At 39.2% G+C, this 19,350-nt stretch overlaps 1 protein-coding gene across 2 annotated transcripts in view; it reads right to left on the reverse strand.

The window, feature by feature from the left end:
• LOC126094765 (scoloptoxin SSD14-like) overlaps positions 1-19,350 on the reverse strand; it is a 452,119-nt gene that overhangs the window by 34,487 nt on the left and 398,282 nt on the right. The gene's annotated exons all lie outside the window — the stretch shown is intronic.

The following is a 19,350-nucleotide window of genomic DNA, read 5'->3' on the forward strand; positions in this document are numbered from 1 at the left end:
GGTGCAGTATTCACATCAGGAACAAGCTGAGATGGTGTCTGTGTATGGCTAAGCAGATGGAAAGTGTCGAGAGGCAGCATGCCTATAACAAAACAAGTACCCTCTCAGACACCTACCACATCACACAACATTTCAAGCCCTTTTTGGGCATTTATGTGATCATGGATCCTTTCAGACACATGTATGTGCATGGAAATGCATGGAGGTGATGGACTGTGTGTGCACCAGATTTGAAGGTCTGGGTTCTACAGGATATTGAGATGAACCCTAGTACAAGCAGGAAAGTGGCCTGCCAACATGGTGTAAGGCGAAGTACAGTCTGTGTATCCTGCATAACAACTGCTACCATGGAGGCCAGTTTGAACATCTGTTGTGACATGGATTCGATGCAATTTTGTACTGTGTTCTGGGACAGTTTGCTGTTGTTCCATGAACACCGTCAATTTCTGGACACATGTTCATAGGACCTTTTTACCTCCCTTTCCAGTCTGGAATCCACCCCTGCAGTTTGTTGGTTTTATTTATGTTCACTCAGTTTAAAGGTTAATTATTTTTTGGATTATAAAAAAAAATGGAAGTTTTTAAAAAGACAGTAAGTAACAAATACAGCAATATTTTCCCTGCTGTTAGAGCAAGTCATCAAATAGACAAATTTTCATACACTGTATTTTTGTAGTATATATTACTACACTAAAAATTTATACGAAATAAATTGTCCCATTTCATGTTTGGTCATCAACCTTAATGGTACAAAACAACAGACAGTTAACAGCATCACAGGAAACACTGCAAGAGAAATATAACATTAAAAATAACACAAATTAACAATATTTTTCTCCATTTCAATGTAAGAGTTTTGGTCCGTGGTGACTAATTCTTCCTCAGCTACTGGGCTATTGATGAGGAATTAGTTCACACTCAACACAGGTTACATCAATAAACTATATAAACTGAATACCAAACACATGCTAACATCATTTAATTTTCACACTAAGCTTTTCTGTGTCTCAGTGAAAGATATGTTTGCCCTTCATAGTTACAAAAACATCATATCAAACACAGAAAACAATGGCTACTGTAATAGAAAATCATGAGTGGAAAACAATAGGAGAGGACAGAAGTACTAGCAGGTGAATAGTTGACTAGCTCAGATTTTAGTCTTGCAAAGGAAGATTAGAGTTTAACACCCTGCTGACAATGAGGTCATTAGAGATGGAGCACAAGCTCATGTGAGAGAAAGATGGGAAGGAAATTAGCCATAACCTTATCAAAGGAACAATCCCAGTATTTGCCTTAAGTGATTTAGGGAAATTGTGGAAAACATAAATCTGGGTGGCCTAACAGGGATTTGAACTGTCATCCTCCCAAATGTGAGTCCAGTGAAGATCTTTTAGCTCGTCATTTAGTCATTGGTTATGATCTCATTATGAAGGATACCTTAAGGGATATTGAACGAACCAAGTTATACATTAACAAAGGGAAAAGCATCTGTCACAAACTGCATTTATAATTACGCATTATTAACCCACTAGAAACTGTTTTTTGTGCACTGAGGCTGCATTTAAAGTAATAAAATCAGCATGAAAGCTACTAATTCAAAAAATGCTGACACCTCTTCAGCTATACCAACTATCTGTAGTTTATTTCTTACTTATAACTTAATAGTTACATGACTACATTGGTATTTGTGAAAGAGGAACAGTTATTTTATAACATAAGAAGAGAACCCTGCTTACAATAAACACTGCTGTGGACATGCCGGTAAAAGGAATCTACAATCCTCAAATTGAGGCAGTCAGATAAAATGGAAGAGAACCAGTAGAATTTTTTTTATAATTCATATGTATTCCCAATTTTCTAATTTATGCTTATGGTGTCTTGTTAAAGGCCTTTCCATAAGGCTACAGACCCCACTCTGGACCGCAAACAAAAAAGTAAAATGTAAACAAAAATTATTTTTATGCCAGAATGAAATTTTCATTCTGCAGCAAAGTGTGCAGAATGAAATTTTCATTCTGCAGCAAAGTGTGCACTGATATGAATCCTCCTGGCCAATTAAACCTGTGTACTGGGCTGAGACTCGAACTTGGAACCTATGCCTTTCACAGGCAAGTGCTCTACTGACTGAGCTACTCAAGCATGACTCATGACCCGTCCTCACAGCTTTACTTCTGCAGTACCTCATCACCTACCTTCAAGACTTCACAGGAGCCCTCCTGCAAACCTTGCAGAACTAGCACTGCTGAAAGAAAGGGTACTGCATACACATGACTTAGACACAGCCTGGGGGATGTTTCCAGAATGAAATGTTTACTCTGCAGTGGAGTGTGCCCTGGCATGAAACTTCCTGGCAGATTAAAAGTGTGGGCCGGACCGAGTCTTGAACTTGGGACCTTTGCCTTTTGCGAGCAAGTGCTCTACCAACTGAGCTAGCCAAGCATAACTCATGACCCATCCTCACAGCTTTACTACTACCAGTACCTTGTCGCCCACCTTCCAAACTTCACAGGAGCTCTCCTGCAAAAGGCAAAGTTCCCAAGTTGGATTCTTGGTCTGACACACAGTTTTAATCTGCCAGGATGTTTCATTATTTTCATGTTTTCTATTGTGTTTGTGTAAATTACATTTCATATGGAACTTAATTTTACTATTTGCAACATAATACATTAAGAAGCAAATGTACTGGAACAAAAGTGAAAATATTCTGAGATTGTTGAAGAGGCTTCTACACAATTTGCTGAAAAGTGTACAAAATAAGCTATCATGAATCAGAGTGAGGTCAGGTAGTAATAATGGTATTAGTATTAGTAGTAGTAGCATTCTTCTGTGGATCACTTTTAGGCTGTGGTTATAGTGGAGTGACACTAAACTATCGGAGCACCTCAGTGGTCAGAGTAGAGTAGAGCAGAGCAGGATTGTGAAACCAACCAGTGCTGCTTAATGCATGTGAATCAGAGTGGAACTGAGGAGAGCAGTGCAAAGCAGTGCTCAAGGAATCAAACATGTTTGTCTCTCAGAATGGCATCCAGAGCATTTAAGTAACTCCAGCTCCATTTGGGTATCACTGACAGTGTCTGGCTGTTGCTGCACACACCAGCATCAGCTGTTCCCAGTACTATTGTTGGCACTTTTGTTTTTCTTGTTGTACTGTTTAGGAAAGGGCATCAGTGGACATCTTTGATAGCAACTGTTTTTACTCAGTGGCCTTCATGAGGCCAGTGAGACAACATTCATCATAACAGATTCATTTTATACATGTTACGGGATGAGCTAGCAGCAGAATTACAGATTACAAGTAAGTTCATAATATCTTCCCTTAACATGTTATTCCTTTTATTGTCTTAAAATGAGAAGTGATATTAAATTTGAAAGTAGCATAGCTGACAAAACATGAAACTTGTGTTTTATTATGTGAGATAATGTTTAAAAAAAGTGTCTCGTAATATGACAGCCTCATTTGAAGCAACTTGCCTAGAATGCTCAATTTCTACAGTACTTTCCTCATCAACATTTAGGGATTCTTCTGGGTCAGTGGTAGTATTGTGTAGAATATAAACACATTGCACAATATCATCAGCAAATTGTGGTGAATTTTCTGTTGGCTTTCAAGGTATTCTCTACCTATTATTCCAAACACACATTCATCATGTTATGGGAAGGCTTTTACTGAAATATCTTTCCTCTGTATCTAAAACCCATCAATTGTAAGGCTCAATAAAATGTCTCAACAATGGTATCCACTGTATCATATCCAATGAATACATATGGAAGTTGACCCATGATTCCCCATCCAGAGTAAACCACATTTCACTCACAGAGTTCAAGGGTGTGTAAGGAACTACTTGTCAGGTGTTGAGAGCACTGGATCAGTGAGATTGCTGTCATGCAGTAGTGGTGTCATCATTGTGATGGTGTAGAGGGAGGTTATGAGTCAAAAGTACTATCAGCTGAATGCTGTGGCAGCCAGTTATCATGTGCTAATGTGCTGCAGCACACTTTTAGATATCACACACAAATTATGCCAGTTTTCTTTGTGAGCGATGTAGAACAACTACCACCAGCATACCTTAGTAAAAGATCTTGCCGAAACTCAAGAAAATTCTGGTCCTATGTAAAACAAGGAAATGGGTCAAAGGCTTCTGTCCAGTCACATGTTGACCAGTCTGATGTGGCAATAAAAGATAGAAAACAGAAAGCAAAGTTTTAACTTTTGCATTTAAGAAATCATTCACACAGGAGAATCATACAAACAGACTATCGTTTGACCATTGCACAGACTCTCATATAGAGGACATAGTAATACGTATCTCAGGCATAGACAGACAACTAAAAGAGTCAAAAAAGGCAATAAGTCCCTAGGTCTGGATGAAATCCTAGTTCATTTTTACAAAGAGTATTCTGTGGCATTGGCCCCTTACTTAGCTTGCATCAATTGTGTGTCTCTCACGCACTGCAAAGAGTGGCTGGAAAAAGTGCTGATGACTCTTGCACACAAGAAGGGTAAAAGAACAGACCCCTGAAATTACAGACCAATATCTTTATCACTAGTTTTCTGCAGAATTCATGAATGTATTCTCAGTTTGAATATAATAAATTTCCTTGAGACAGAAAAATTCAATCTGCAAATGATCACAGTTTTAGAAAGCACTGCTCATGTGAAACTCTGCATGCCTTTTTCTCATATGTCATCCTGTGAACTATGGATGAAGGGCAACAGGCAGATTCCATATGCCTGGATTTTTGAAAGGCATTTGACACAGTACCTCAATGCACTTTGTTAACAAAGGCATGGGCGTATGGAATAGGTTCCCAGATATGTAAGTGGCTCAAAGACTTTTTTAATGACTAGACTCCAGATGGTGAGTGTTCATTGGAGACAAGGGTATCATCAAAAGTGCCCCATGGAAGTATGAATGGACCACTATTATTCTCTACATACATAAATGATCTGACAGATAGGATGAGCAGTAACCTGCAGGCATTTGCTGATGATGCTGTGGTGTACTGCGAGGGTTTGGCCTCGAGTGAGTGTAGGAGGATACAAGATGATTTAGATAAAATTTCTAGTTGGTATGATTAATGGCAGCTAGCTCTAAATGCAGAAAAATGTAAGTTAATGCAGATGAGTAGGAAAAAACAATCCTGTAATGTTCACTGTAGCATTAATATTGTGCTGCTTGACACAGTCACATTGATCAAATACGTAGGCATACGTTGAAAGCAACATGAAATGGACCGAGCACATAAATACTGTAGTAGGGAAGGTAAATGGTTGACTTCAGTTTCTTGGAAAAATTTTAGGGAAGCATGCTTCATCTGTACAGGAGACTATTTATGGGACACGAGTGTGACCCATTCTTCAGTACTGCTCTAGTGTTTGGGATCCCCACCACCGCTGGATTGAAGGGAGACACTGAAGCAAATCAAAGGCGATCTGGTAGATTTGTTACTGGTAGGTATGAAGAACATGCAAGTATTATGGAAATGCTTTGGGAACTCAAATGGGAATCTCTGGAGGGGCAACATTCTTTTCGAGGAACCGGCATTCGAAGCTGACTGCAGAATGATTCCACTGCCACGTACACACATTTTGCATAAGGACCATGAAGATAAGTGAAATTACGACTCATGTGGAGGCATGCAGACAGTCATTTTTCCCTCAGTCTATTTTCGAATAGAAAAGGAAGGGAAATGACTACTAGTGGTACAAGGTACCCTTCTCCATGAACCATACAGTAGCTTCAACTGTATGTATGTATGTAGATGTAGGTGTAGAAGTAGACTCTCAAGTAGTTCCTTAATCACACTATCCCAAGAGCTGGAAGTGCACACTAGAATCTGTGTTGATATACTCGATAGAATGACAGTGCCAAGGCATTGTGCTGCAATAGCATTTTAGCTCATCTATCATAAGCATGTGTGACACTTATGCTCAATACTCTGGTCCTCAGCAGACCTGATGATCTGGCCGATGTATAACATGCCCCAAGGAACTGAAATCATCCTTTACAGATCCTAAAAGGGCCCTGATCTTAGTTGGTGGTTGAAAAACACACTTCATACCATGAAACTTCCTCGCAGATTAAAACTGTGTGCCAGACCGAGACTCGAACTCGGGACCTTGCCTTTCGCAGGCAAGTGCTCTACCACTGAGCTACCCAAGTATGACTCACGCCCTGTCCTCACATATTTACTTCTGCCAGAACCTCGTCTCGTACCTTCCAAACTTTACAGAAGCTCTCCTGCTTGGTAGAGCACTTGCCCGCGAAAGCCAAAGGTCCCGAGTTCGAGTCTCGGTCCGGCACACAGTTTTAATCTGCCAGGAAGTTTCATATCAGCGCACATTCTGCTGTAGAGTGAATATCTCATTCTGGACACTTCATACCATGTTCCTGATGAATACAACCAATCCTGTTGGAAATTCTAACAGTGTAACACTAAGAGGCTGTTGACTTCGGTGCTATCCTATTATTTCCATGACTCACCTGATTCATGGTTGGTTGATAATGCAACATGAATCTCATCTGTCTTTCAATATAACCATTGTGGCGGAAAGTGGAATCTAGGTGGGCTAAATCAACTAACTAACTTTCAAAGTCTGAGAAGACATAGGCCTTATAAAACAAGATATGAAGTATCCCTTCATGCTGAGCTGATTGGTTTCTACTACCAGCCTAAGGCTACAAATGACTGTGAACTGAACTCCTGTAAAAGGACTGTCCAATGTACAATCAACCTTCCTGCTCTCTCCTTGGCCAAACAAAAGAGAGACAGAGCCAGTGCTATATAAGTTCACCTCTTGGTAATTAATATTCCCCATCAGTAACTAGCAGTGCTATTTGTTTAAGGTGTGTGTGTGTGTGTTATCTTTCTGCATGTAACCCATATACCAAGATTTAAAATTTCTGTTCACAGTGCTGTATCATTGCATCTGTGCCTTCAAAATGAAGGGGTGTGCACCTGTGGGAGTATTAGACATTGTCGAAGACATTGCCTGACTGCATCCTCATTTTATATGCCAGGGGAAACCCAGCTTTCACAACAATACTGTATAAAGTAGGGGAAATTTTGTTTTTGAGAACTGTCTTCAAAGATCTTGGAATTCTTACACTCACTTCCATATAGATTTAAAGATATGCTAGCATTTTGTCCACCTCCTCCTTTCTCTGTCTGTCCATCTCATCCTCCCTCCTCTATCTGTCTATCTCCTACTCCCCATTCTCTCTGTCTCTCCATCTCTCCATCTTCTCCTCTCCCTCTTTTTGTCCATTTCCTCCATCCATTCTTTCTGACCATATCTCCCTCCTCCCAGCCTCTGACTATACCCACCACCCCTCTCTCTTTCCATCTTTGCCTGTCCACCTCCCCTCTACATCTTCCATCTGAGGCATGCATCTCCCCCTCCTCCCCTCTTTCTAAACATTTCCTCCTCCCCCTCAATCTGTCCACTCCCTCCTGTATCCATCCCAACCTGTCACCAATCAAGCTGATCAGCCTGTGTAGCACCTGCTATATAGTTCAGTAAAGCAGACCGATACTACTCCAACAACATGCTTGTCATACACAGCAGTCTACACATCAGGGGCTCAAAAATCATTTATTTCCCTCTCACACAAAGCAGGTCAATACAGCAGGCTTATACTACACCAACACAGCACACTGTCATGAAGGGCAAGCTACATGTCAGGGAATTGGAAAACCATTTCTTGCCCCTGACCTGTAGGCTATCCTTCACAAGATTTGGCTGGCCCATAATGTTCCCACACAACATGTCTGTTGTGCAGGGTAACCTGCACATCAGGGGCTGGACAAACACGTTTTTGCTCGTATCTCTGCCCCTACAGGAGTTAGGTGGTTATAAACCTCACAGTACTGATACGTGTGAAGCCTGATGTTTCCATGCCAAATTTGGTTGCTTTATCCACTGAAGCATCAAAGAAACTGGTATAGGCATGCATATTCAAATACAGAGATATGTGAAGAGGCAGAATATGACGCTGCGTTTGGCAATGCCTATATAAGACAACAAGTTTCTGGTACGGTTGTCAGATTGTTGACTGCTGCTACAATGGCAAGTAATCAACATTTAAGTGAGTTTGAAAGTGGTGTTATGATTGGCACATGAGCAATGGGACCCATCATCTCTGTGGTAGCAATGAAGAAAGGATTTTCCCAAATGACCATTTCACGAGTGCACTGTGAATATCAATAATCTGGTAAAATTTCAACTCTATGACATCACTGCAGTCAGAAAAAGAACCTGCAAGAAAGTGACCAATGACAACTGAAGAGAACTGTTCAATGAGATGGAAGTGCAACCCTACCATAAATCGCTGCAGATTTCAATGCTGGGCCATCAACAAGTGTCAGCATGTGAACCATTCAAGAAAACATCATTGATATGGGCTTTCGGAGCTGAAGGCCTATTCATGTACCCTTGATGACTGCACAATATAAAGCTTTATGCCTTGCCTGGGCCCATCAACACTAACATTGGACTGTTGACAACTGGAAACATATTGCCTGGTCGGACGAGTCTCATTTCAAACTGCATCGTGTGTATGGACATGTACGGGTATGGAGACAACCTCATGAATCCATGGACGCTGCGTGTTCATGCTGATGGAGGCTCTGTAATGGTGTGGGGAATGTGCAGTTGGAAGGATATGGAGCCCTGATGCATCTAGATATGACTCTGACAGGTGACACATATGTAAGCATCCTGTCTGATACCCTGCTTGTCCAGTGTGCATTCCAACAGACTTGGGCAATTCCATTAGGACAATGCGACATCCCACACATCCCTAATTTCTGCAGAGTGTCTCCAGGAACTCTCTCTTGAGTTCAAACACTTCCGCTGCCCACCAAACTCCCTAGACATTATCATTATTGAGCATATCTGGGATGCTGTGCAATGTGCCATTCTGAAGAGATCTCCACTCCCTCATACTCTCACGGATTTTTGGATAGCCCTGCAGGATTCATGGCATCAGTTCCCCTCAGCACTGCTTCAGACATCAGTTGCGGCACTTCTGCATGCTCTTGGGTACCCTACGTGATATTACGCAGGTATACCAGTTTCTTTGCCCCTTCAGTGTATGTATAACAGAAAACACTGATAATGTTAAAAATCAGCCAGTTGAGCTGCAATCTACAGAACCAAAATGCAAAACAGAAAAATAATCTCCAAGTAGGCTGTCACTTGATTACTGTTTAGAATGGGCTTCTGCATTCTGGCGGAAAGCCTTTAACAAGCTTTCAACATACATAATGAGGAAACAGAGAGAAAGTCTACAAATCATTAAAAAATTTGAAATAGTCATTATTATGAACTACTTCTTCAAGTTATCTCCTTATGTAGATACAAAGATTCAAAATTAGTGTTGGAGATATTACAAGTAGCGAGCCAGCGGTTGTGTTGGACCTTCCATCGAGCTACACACCCCCTTGAAGATGTCTCCCGCAAACGAGGACAAAACGTTGGGAATTGAGACAAAATTCATCAACCAACCACGGCATAACAGTCCGGATATTCATAATGGACGGTAGCAAAGCACGTTGTAAACAGGCATCTATTTTTACAGTGCACAGATTACTATTGTTCTACAATACTATAAATATTGATATCACCTTATAATAAAAGATGAATAGCAGCTGTTTAAAATAACTGGCGAAGCAGCAGCTTTTTTCAAAGTATTTCTGTTAATTTTACTACATTATATTTAACTTCAGTAAGCAGAAATAGTTATTTCAGTTTAACAATAGTTAATTATCAATGCAATTATGTGCAGTGTCGCTACCTTATTCAAATGAGCCTTGACTTAATTCTTCATGATGGTTTCTATAGAGCATGATGAATCAATATGACCATTATAATGAATTCTGATTATTATTGGTACTTTGTAGTCTCAGTCTCTGTCGGTAAATCTACATTTTTATTATACAAGTCACCTAATTGGAAGTGATTAAGGATATTTTATACACCACTGTCATTTTCCTTTTTAATGTTCTATTTGTGAATAATGCATAGAAAATATGACTGGAGTTCAGTGAGCATCATCATGAAACTCTTGCATTTACTAAATGAATGTATGATGATGTCCACTCTTTCTTGGGTCTTTTCTATTTCTTCTATTAATTTTGTATGGTAAGGATTCCAGACTGAAGAGTAACGCTCAACAATTGGATAAGTGGGGGTTCTATAAGCTATCTCCTGTATATGTGCTTTATGTTTGCATAATATTCTACCAGTAAATCTCAGTTTGGTATTTGCTACAACTAATTTTATGTGATTGTTCCATTTTAAACTGCTCCAAATTGTAACACTGCAGAGTGGTATAACAGTTGCTGATGTGACCGATTCCACATCAGTTTGAATACCTGATACCACAGCAAAATATTCTACTCACACACTATGGGTTCCATTTAAATTATGAATTCATATGTTTACCAGAATGATTCATTCACTCTGCAGTGGAATATGCACTGATATGAAACTTCCTGTAGATTACAGCAGTCTGCCAGACCGGGAATTGAACCCAGACCTTCTGGTTTTGTGGGCAACATCCAGGCAGATTAAAACTGCGTGCTGGATCAGGACTCGAATCCAAGACCTTTACCTTTACCTGCAAAAATCAAAGTTTGTGAGTTCCAGTCCCAGTCCAGTACACAGTTTTAATCTGCTAGGAAGTTTTGTATGTTTACCATTGTGTGAACTTTATTTCAGTTTACATTTGATAAACACCCTGAGAAAAAAAAGGACAGTGAGAGAGAGCAAAAGAGAGAGAGACTCCAAGAAGGAATTATCTAAATGGTATGGAAATCGGTGGTAGGCATGATGTACATGTACAGACAAACAAATGATTACAATTTCCAAAAATTGGATGGTTTATCCACAAAAAAGAACTTCACAAATCAAGTAAGTCAATAACACGATGGTCCACCTCTGTCCCTCACTCAAGCAGTTATTCAGCTTGGCATTTTTACTGATAGAGTTATTGGATGTCAACCTGAAGAATATTGCTCCAAATGCTGTCCAATTGGCACATTAGATCATCAAAATCCCAAGCAGTTTGGAGGGTCCTGCTGACAATGCTTCAAATATTCGCAATTGGAGAGAGATCCATTGATCTTGCTGGCTAAAACAGGGTTTGGAAAGCATGAATACAAGCAATAGAAATTCTTACTGTGTGCGGGCAGGCATTATATTACTGAAATGTAAGCCCAAAATGGCTTGGAATGAAGGGCCATAAAACGAGGATTGAATATTGTCAATATACCATTGTGCTGTAAGGGAGCTGTAAATGACAACCAATGTGGTTCTGCTGTGAAATGAAATGACAGCCCATACCATCACTTCTGGTTGTTGGACCATATGGTGGGTGAAAGTCAGGTTGGTATCCCATTGTTGTCTGGGCCATCTTCACATATGTCTTCAGCAGTCACCACGGTTCATTCTGAACTGGAGCTCACCACTGAAGACAGTTAAGACAATTCTACTCCAATCAATTAGACACCAGGTCAAGTGTACCCAACACCACTGCAAATAGGTTTGGGTGTACAGATGCCAATGGTAGTTGGTGCAAGAGGCCCTGAAAGCTCAGCCCCCTTTGGTGAGATGCCTATTAAATGTCTTTGTGGTCGCTGAAGAACCAGCTTGGAATAATTTGTAAATAAGTAAAAAATACTGTTCTGAAGAGTGATATAGTATATTTTCTTGCAAAGCTCATAAAATACCCAGAAATATTATTAAAGCAATAGATGATGTCTAACACACTGCAATTTATCAATACCAGAGAAGGAAAGTTGCTACTCACCATATAGCGGAGATGCTGAATCGCGACAGGCACAACAAAAAGATTCACACAATTATAGCTTTCGGCCATTAAGGCCTTTGTCAGCAGCAGACACACACACACACACACACACACACACACACACACACACACACACACACACACACACACACACACACACACACAAAAAAAAGCAACTTGCACACACGTCTGCAGTCTCAGAGAGCTGCGAACAAGCTATAATTGTGTGAATCTTTTTGTTGTGCCCATCGCGACTCAGCATCTCCGCTATATGGCGAGTAGCAACTTTCCTTCTCTGGTATTGTTGCATTCCATCCTGGATTTTCCATTGCTTGACACTGCAATATGTTATGTGTGACTTTTGTAAATCTCCAAATTTTAATTACAATATTGGTAAAACTATTTTTCCAATAATGTAAGACTGTTTCTTAATTGTTATAACATTATTTAAGATTACATGGCAGATATCATGTGTGTCAGTTTCATATCAGTCTTTGTGGAATGTAGTCTGTACCACTCAGCATAATGCTCATAAGTTCATGGTAAATTCTTCAGTTTTGTGAATAGATAGAAAAGTTAAAGCCAAATATGTGTCACCTTCATTAATTGGTAATTAGAGTACTACAAACTTATTTCAGCAAGCAGATAAGAGTCAGGCTACAAACATTTTATTTCAGCAAAGGTGACTTTTCAATAGCTGGCAAGAGATTAAAATTTTAGTTTAGTCATCTAATTACAGGCTAGTTATAAGATACACACTTTCAAATATTTAACAGTTGCAGTTGTTTCCAGTTCTTAGTCCCCAATTCTCTAATCTGACAATAATTGCTATTCCACATATTTGTGGGCAGTATATCATATTTATTCATGTTGAAGATCAGTGGGTAGTCCTTGTACCAAAAGCTGAACCTTTGAAGGGCTTCCTGAATTTTGCTAAAGTTTCTGGGTTTTGTGACTCCTCTTTTTACAACAGTATCATCTGTGATCAGCCTCAGAGAGTTTCTGATATTATTCTCCAGGTAATTTGTGTGTATCTTGAACAATAAAGAAACACAACCACCCACCTGTAGATGACTGATGTGGTGTATAGGAATAGGAGCAGGTGAGTGGTTGCTTTCCTTAATTTTTGTTTATTGTTTCCATCCTGCAATATCTGTTACTGTAATATATCATGAATAGTAAAAGTTCCATGGAACTTCTTCTTCTTTTCAGTGATCACAGGCCCTATAGACCATACGCTGCATCCACAATATGCTTCCATCTTCATCTATCTCTCATTGTCTCGCTCCACCCTCCAGGGATTCCTAATTCTGCAACGTCCTTCTTTATGTCACCTTTCCACCATTGCAAGGTTGACCCAATGGTTTTGTTGCTTGGAAAATGCTGTCAAATGCCTTCTTAGGAATTCTGTTTGTTTCCATTCTAGCCACATGCCCAGCCCATTGCAGTCTCCTACTTTTTAATTTCTAGATGACTGTGGGCTGCTTCATTAACTGATAAATTTCAGTGTTCTTTTGACCTCTCCATATTCCTTTCACCAACACAGATCTCCACATTTTTCTCATCAATTTTCTTTTGAAAACATTCAGTTTTTTCTTTCTTTCTTGCTAAGCATCCAGCTTTCTGAACCATACAGTATCACAGTGCAGATAATGGTGTTACATATCTTCATCTTAGTAGTGAGCGACAAAGCTTTACTTTTGAGTGGGCTGTCTAGAGTGTACAGACATCTTGATCATTGAGGCCATTTTGTTGTTTATTTCCAGAGTTATGATATTTTTACTGGAACTACCTTGGAATATGCACGAGCCTTGTGTCGCATCTGTTGATTTCTCCTTATTAAAACTAATGCACTCAGAGTAACTCATACCACAGTCTTAGCAAAATGTAGGAATCCAGTATGAATGCCACTTTGGCATACAATATTTACTTTCAATCATTTTATGTTCTGCTAAAAAGTAGAAACATTTCATCTCATTCACTTCCTTGTCCTAATTTATGCTCCTCCTCATTCTGCAACAACTGTTTCAGTTCAGTATGACTCATTTCTACATTTTTAGTTGTTTAGTAGCCAATTTTCTCTGTTTCTTAATTGCAACGATTTTTATTACAATTAAATGTCTTCCTGCAGACATGAGCCTCAAGTACATGAAAGTATAATGTTGGTTAGGAGATCTTATTTACAGGAAATGTGATCATTGTTTATACTATAGAATAACTTCAAGTACTGGTTATTGAACTTGCATCAGTCTGCCCTGAGGGTGGCCTAAAAATGAACTATGATAAAACCAAACAATGGAAACTCCAGGTAGGAATATCAACAATATAGGAAGATATAGATTGCTACTTACCATAAAGAAGACACATCAAGTTGCATCTACATCTACATGAACACTGCAAATCACATTTAGGTGCTTGGCAGAGGGTTCATCAAACCATCTTCACAATTCTCTATTATTACAATCTCGTACAGTGTGCGGAAAGAACGAACACCTTTATCTTTCTGTAAGAGCTCTGATTTCCTTTATTTTATGATGGTGATCATTTCTCCCTATGTAGGTTGGTGTCAACAAAGTATTTTTGCATTCAGAGGAGAAAGTTGGTGATTGGAATTTAGTGAGAAGATACTGTTGCATCGAAAAATGCCTTTCTTTTGATGTACAGCCCAAACCCTGTATCATTTCAGTAACACTCTCTCCCATATTTCATGATAATACAAAACATGCTGCCCTTCTTTAACTTTTTCGATGTACTCTGTCAGTCCTATCTGGTAAGGATCCCACAAAATGCAGCAGTATTCTAAAAGAGGACAGACAAGCATAGTGTAGGCGTTTTCTAAATGTCCTGCCAATAAAATGCAGTCTTTGGTTAGCCTTCCTCACAACATTTTCTATGTGTTCCTTCCAATTTAAGTTGTTCATAATTGTAATTCCTAGGTATTTAGTTGAATTTATGCCTTTAGATTTGACTGAGTTACCATGTAACCAAAGTTTAATGGATTCCTTTTAGCAATTATGTGGATGACCTCAAACTTTTCATTATTTAGGGTTGACTGCCAATTTTTGCACCATTCAGATATCTTTTCTAAATCATTTTGCAGTTTGTTTCAATCTTCTGATGACTTTATTACTCAATAAATGGCAGCGTCATCTGCAAACATTCTAAGATGGCTGCTCAGACTGACTCCCAAATTGTTTATACAGATAAGGAACATCAAAGGGCATACAATACTACCTTGGGGAATGCCAGAAATCACTTCAGTTTTAATCAATGACTTTCTGTCAGTTACTATGAACTGTGACCTCTCTGACAGTAAATCATAAATCCTGTCACATAACTGAGATGAAATTCCATAAGCACGCCATTTCTCTACAAGCCTTTTGTGTGGTACAGTGTCAAAAGCCTTCCAGAAACCCAGAAATAAGGAATCAGTCTGAAATCCCTTGTCAATATCACTCAACACTTCACGTGAATAAAGAGCTAATTGTGTTTCACAAGAACGATGTTTTCTAAATCCATGTTGACTGTGTGTCAATAGGCCATTTTCTTCGAGGTATTTCATAATGTTCGAACACAATATATGTTTCAAAACCCTGCTGCTTATCAACATTAATGATATGGGCCTGTAATTTAGTGGATTAATCCTACTACCTTTCCTGAATATTGGTGTGATCTGTGCAACTTTCCAGTCTTTGGGTACGGATCTTTCATAGAGTGAACAGTTGTATAACGATTGTTAAGTATGAAGCTAATGCATCAGCATACTCAGAAAAGAACCTAATTGGTATTCAGTCTGGACCAGAAGACTTGCTTTTATTAAGTGATTTAAGTTGATTCACAAGTCTGAGGATATTTACTTCTTTGTTACTCATGATGGCAGCTGTTCTTGGTTTGAATGCTGGAATATTTACTTTGTCATCTTTTGTGAAGGCATTTTGGAAGGCTGTGTTTAGTAACTCTTTATCGATGAAGGCTGTGGCTGAAAGCTATATGTGAATGTCTTCTAATTGTACCTATCTGCAACTTGATGTGTCTTCTTTACGGTAAGTAGCAATATATATTTCCAATATGGAAAAGAAAACCTTATGATTGAATTGGCAACAGGAAGCTCAAGATTGGCAGAAATCACACAAACTCAAAGAGGCCACATCATCAAGTGATCAAATTTGTTGCTGCTGCTGATGATGATGATGAAGATTTATACTGTAAACTTAAAGATATACTCTAATGACATGCAGGTCACAAGAAATATCATTGTCTTCATAATGTGATGGCAGTTTCAATAAAATGACAATTATATTAAAACATGTTATAACAATTAAATGATTTAATTATAATTAAAATTATTCAATAGTTCAGTGTTGAATGACAAAGAAAATCTCAAACTAAGGGAAGACATCAAAATTTACCATGAATACTATTTAGATTTATTAAGACTGACTGGGAGCATTTATGTTGCAAACAAGCTTCAGGCTTAACACAATATTGCTGCTGGTGTCTGGGCCATGATGAACAGTTTTGAACATGCAGAGACAAGTACTGCTGGGAGTTCATTATTAACCACAATGGAATGTTCATAAAAGGTCAACTTGAAATTGCAAACGTATTCAATGGATACTTTTCTTCAGTAGGAGGGCCTATACCTAGATCCCAGAAATTGCAAAGAAATAATGAACATCATTAGCTCTTTAAAACCCTCCATTTCTGCTGGGAACAACAGCATCAAAATTACAGCATTAAAAGTGTGCACACAAAATGTCTCTGTATCTCCGTCTTTAGCAGCAAATAACATAATAGAACCTAGCACCTTCCCACAGACTAAAAATAGTCCAGGTAAAACTGATCTCTAAAAAAGTTGACAAGTACAAAACTGAAAATTATAGGCTTATCTTGACAGTTTTCATCACTTCCAAAATAGCTGAATAAGTCATATACAAGGTGGTCCACTGATCATGACTGGACCAAATACCTCATGAAATAAGCATCAAACAAAAAAACTACAAAGAACAAAACTTGTGTAGCTTAAAGGGGGAAACCAGATGGCACTATGGTTGGCCCTCTAGATGGTGCTGCCATAGGTCAAACAGATATAAATTGCGTTTTTTTTTTTTTTTAATAGGAACCCACATTTTTATTACATATTCATGTAGTACATAAAGAAATATGAATGTTTTAGTTGGACCACTTTTTTTGCTTTGTGACAGATGGCACTGTAATAGTCACAAATGTGTAAGTACATGGTATCACGTAACATTCTGCCAGTGCAGATGGTATTTGCTTCGTGACACATTTCCCATGTTAAAATGAACCATGAAAAGGTCGGTATCATGTTGATGTATGGCTATTGTGATCAAAATGCCCAACGGGCATGTGCTATGTATGCTGCTCGGTATCTTGGATGACATCATCCAAGTGTCCGGACCGTTCGACTGATAGTTATGTTATTTAAGGAAACAGGAAGTCGCCGGCCGGAGTGGCCGAGCGGTTAAAGGCGCTACAGTCTGGAACCGCACGACCGCGACAGTCGCAGGTTCGAATCCTGCCTCGGGCGTGGATGTGTGTGATGTCCTTAGGTTAGTTAGGTTCAAGTAGTTCTAAGTTCTAGGGGACTTATGACCACAGCAGTTGAGTCCCATAGTGCTCAGAGCCATTTGATTTTTGAAACAGGAAGTCTTCAGCCACATGTGAAACATCAACCACGGCCTGCAACAAATGATGATGCCCAAGTAGGTGTTTTAGCTGCTGTCGCAGCTAATCCAAACATCAGTAGCAGACAAATTGCGTGAGAATCAGGAATCTCAAAAACGTCAGTGTTGAGAATGCTACATCAACATCGATTGCACCTGTGCCATACCTCTACGCACCAGGAACTGCATGGCGACAACTTTGATCATCATGTACACTTCTGCCACTGGGCGCAAGAAAAATTATGGGATGATGACGGATTTTTTGCATGCGTTCTATTTAGCGACAAAGCATTATTCACCAATAGTGGTAACGTAGACTGGCATAATATGCACTATTGGGCAATGGAAAATCCACGATGGCTGTGACAAGTGGAACATCAGCGACCTTGGCGGGTTAATGTATGGTGCGGCATTATGGGAGGAAGGATAATTGGCCCCTATTTCATGGCTGGCAATCTAAATGGTGCAACGTATGCTGATTTCCTACATAATGTTCTACCGATGTTACTACAAGATGTTGCACTGCATGACAGAACGGCGATGTACTTCCAACATGATGGATGTCCAGCACATAGCTCGCATGCGCTTGAAGTGATATTGAATAGCATATTTCATGACAGGTGGATTGGTCATCGGTGCACCATACCATGGCCCGCACGTTCACCGGATCTGATGTCCCCGGATTTCTTTCTGTGGATATTTGCTATCGTGATCCACTTACAATGCCTGACAACATGCGTCAGCACATTGTCAATGCATGTGCGAAAATTATGGAAGGCAAACTACTCACTGTTGAGAGGAATGTCATTACACATATTGCCAAATGCATTGAGATTGACGGACATCATTTTGAGCATTTACTGCATTAATGTGGTATTTACAGGTAATCACGCTGTAACAGCATGCATTCTCAGAAATGATAAGTTCACAAAGGTACATGTATCACATTGGAACAACTGAAATAAAATGTTCAAACATTCCTATTTAAAAAACCTACCTGTTACCAACTGCTCACCTAAAATTGTGAGCCATATGTTTGTGACTATTACAGCGCCATCTGTCACAAAGCAAAAAAAGTGGTCCAACTAAAACCTTCATATTTCTTTATGTACTACATGAGTATGTAATAAAAAATGGGGGTTCCTATTTAAAAAAAAACAGTTGACATCCGTTTGACCTATGGCAGCGCCATCTAGCAGGCCAACCATAGCGCCATCTGGTTTCCCCCTTCTTTCTTTGTAGTTTTTTTGTTTGATGCTTATTTTGTGAGATATTTGGCCCGGTCATTATCAATGGACCACCCTGTATAATTGAATTATAAATTTTCTCAACAACCACAATATAGTGTTTGAAAATCAAAATGGATTCCTAAAATGTAAATCAACTAGCAGTGGCTTAGCTAATTGAAGAGATTTCAAGCACCATCGAGAACAAAGAATGTGTTGCAGGTATACACCTAGACCATGAGAAAGTTTTGACTCTGTAAAAGTTACTCTCCTATTAGATAAGCTATCAAACATTGGCATAAGAGGCCCTGCTTATGACCTAACAGATTCCTACATGAATAACTGAAAACAGTTTGTGCTACGTAAAACTGAAACTGCGGTTCACAAATCTAAAATAACTAATACCAAATATGGAAAGTCCTGGATGAAATAACAACAATATGGAAAGGATAGATTGCTACTCACTACCTAGAGGAGACACTGAGCTGTATACAGGCACAGTGGAGAAAGACTGCTAAAAATTAAGCTTTCAGACAAAGTCTTTCTTCTGAATTAGAAAACACACACATATTTTTATATTTTCAATACCAGAGAAGGAAAGTTGTTACTCACCATATAGCG

Source organism: Schistocerca cancellata, chromosome 1 (assembly GCF_023864275.1).
Source record: "Schistocerca cancellata isolate TAMUIC-IGC-003103 chromosome 1, iqSchCanc2.1, whole genome shotgun sequence".
NCBI classification, from domain to species: Eukaryota; Metazoa; Arthropoda; class Insecta; order Orthoptera; family Acrididae; genus Schistocerca; species Schistocerca cancellata.